This window comes from Haematobia irritans, chromosome 4, assembly GCF_050003625.1.
Source record: "Haematobia irritans isolate KBUSLIRL chromosome 4, ASM5000362v1, whole genome shotgun sequence".
Classification (NCBI taxonomy): domain Eukaryota; kingdom Metazoa; phylum Arthropoda; class Insecta; order Diptera; family Muscidae; genus Haematobia; species Haematobia irritans.
The window spans coordinates 3235117-3237099 of NC_134400.1; positions in this window are offsets into that span (position 1 = coordinate 3235117).

A 1983-nucleotide genomic window follows, 5' to 3' on the forward strand; every position below is an offset into this window, starting at 1 on the left:
ATCTGTGATCCGGAAGTAGTGCAAACTTAGATCATCTCCAATGAATTTTACATGGGCTTGTCATAGGACGGAAGTACTCCCTTTTTGGATCCTTTGCATTGCTTTAGAAGTTGTGCCCTGACAGTTAATTTGAATGAAGAAATTTAAAAAGCAAAAAAAAAAAATTTCAATCAATTTCACTTTTTTTTTCAATCATATGTTTTATTAGACAATTATTTTCCTATTATCTAATTTTTACAATTTAAAAAACTTTTTCGCTCCGAGCAGGGGTTGAACCTGGGTTTGCAGGCACCATAACAGAACGCCTTAGCACACTCAGCCACAAACGCCATTGAACATAAAGCGTCGATAGGTCAATTCAAATGTTTGTGATATGAACGTAAAACGACACCATGGAATAACATTATAATTGCTTCTCGAGATGTTCTTTATTAGTATGAACGAAAAAATAAGAAACGCAGGTTCAAATCTCACCAGCGGCAATGTTTTATCAAATATTTTTCTAAAAAATTATTTTTCTATGTTATGCATCCTTTTTATTTTTTATTTTCGGCATATATTTTCGTATAAATATATTTTTTTCATTACAAATCACCAAAAAAAATAAAAATTCTCGTAATTTGCAAAATCTTCTCAAAAGAACTTCCATGGAAGCGAAAAAGTCAAACGGCACAGGTTCAAATCCCAGCGGGGATGAAATTTATTTTTTTTATTATTATTTTTTTACTTTTTTATTAATTTTCTATTCTTTTTTTATTTCTTTATTAGTTTTGTTTTCTATTTTTTGTAAACTTTAATTTTCCAACATTTGCACTAAAAATAGTCTGATTGCGTTTTTTCTAATACTTGTCCACAAGGACTGCATAGGAAGTAGAAAACAATCATTGGGGGATCCCAAGATGCGCTTTAGAAGAAATGTTTGTGCACTTGTCCAAAAGGACTGCATCAGAAGTGGAAAAAAATTATTGGGGGATCCCACGATGCGCTTTAGAAGAAATGTTTGTGGACTTGGAGTGCAAAAGGACTGCATTGGAAGTTGAAAAAACTCGATGGGGGATTCCGGGATGGGCTTTAAAAGAAATGTTTGTGGAACAACTTCCAATTTTTTTTCCTGGGGTGTTTTGGATGTGCATTTAAAAATTTTGTGATATTTTGCCAAATAAACATTTATATATTTTTTATGATTTTTAATGCATTCTAGTGTTTACTGAAACGCTTGACCTTAAATATTTTCAATATTCCTTCTGGTTTTTTTAATTAATTTTTTTTCAGTGTAAAAATGAATCACGGGTTTATTTCGATTTTTCTTTCTCACTTCTTTAAAAGTTGATGTAGGGTATCAATGCCATCGAAACTCTCGATGTCTTCGCTCTATCTTCCTCGCTTTGAGATCAAATTCGCTCTGGCTTTGTCATGTTTTCCTGTATTTGCGATATCTGCTTGCATGGACGTTCCATTAGCAGAGACAAAAAGTGGGAAACCAACGACGTGATTGCAAACACAAACTTGGTCAACCCAAGAAATGTAAATAATATTGGCCAACATTATTTTGGTAGATTTAGTGGGGGTTTTTGAATTGATTTTTGTTTTGGCGATTATTAGCTGTGATGATCATTACGATCATGAGCTTAGCCACAAAGGTGAGCTCCATAATATTTGCCTATGATTTTGGGCTTGAAAAGTTGTCGTCTTAGGCAATCGTAAGCTGGTGATTTTGGCCAACAAAACTCATACATGCACTAGCAGTGCTTCTGCAGCTGTTGCTTTTGTCATCCTCTCATGTTCACTTCATTGGATGACTGACGGACGGACGGGCTAACTGGCTTGAAGTTACTTTGCTGGTTCACATTTTTGGCTCACATGGTCTTGTGTATGGCTGTGTATGTGTTTTTCTTTTTCGCCCAATCTTGGATGCAAAACTAATAGGCCAAGTTTGTTGGTATTTTTAAGCGAATCTTGTAATCAGTTGCTTGTATACCGAGC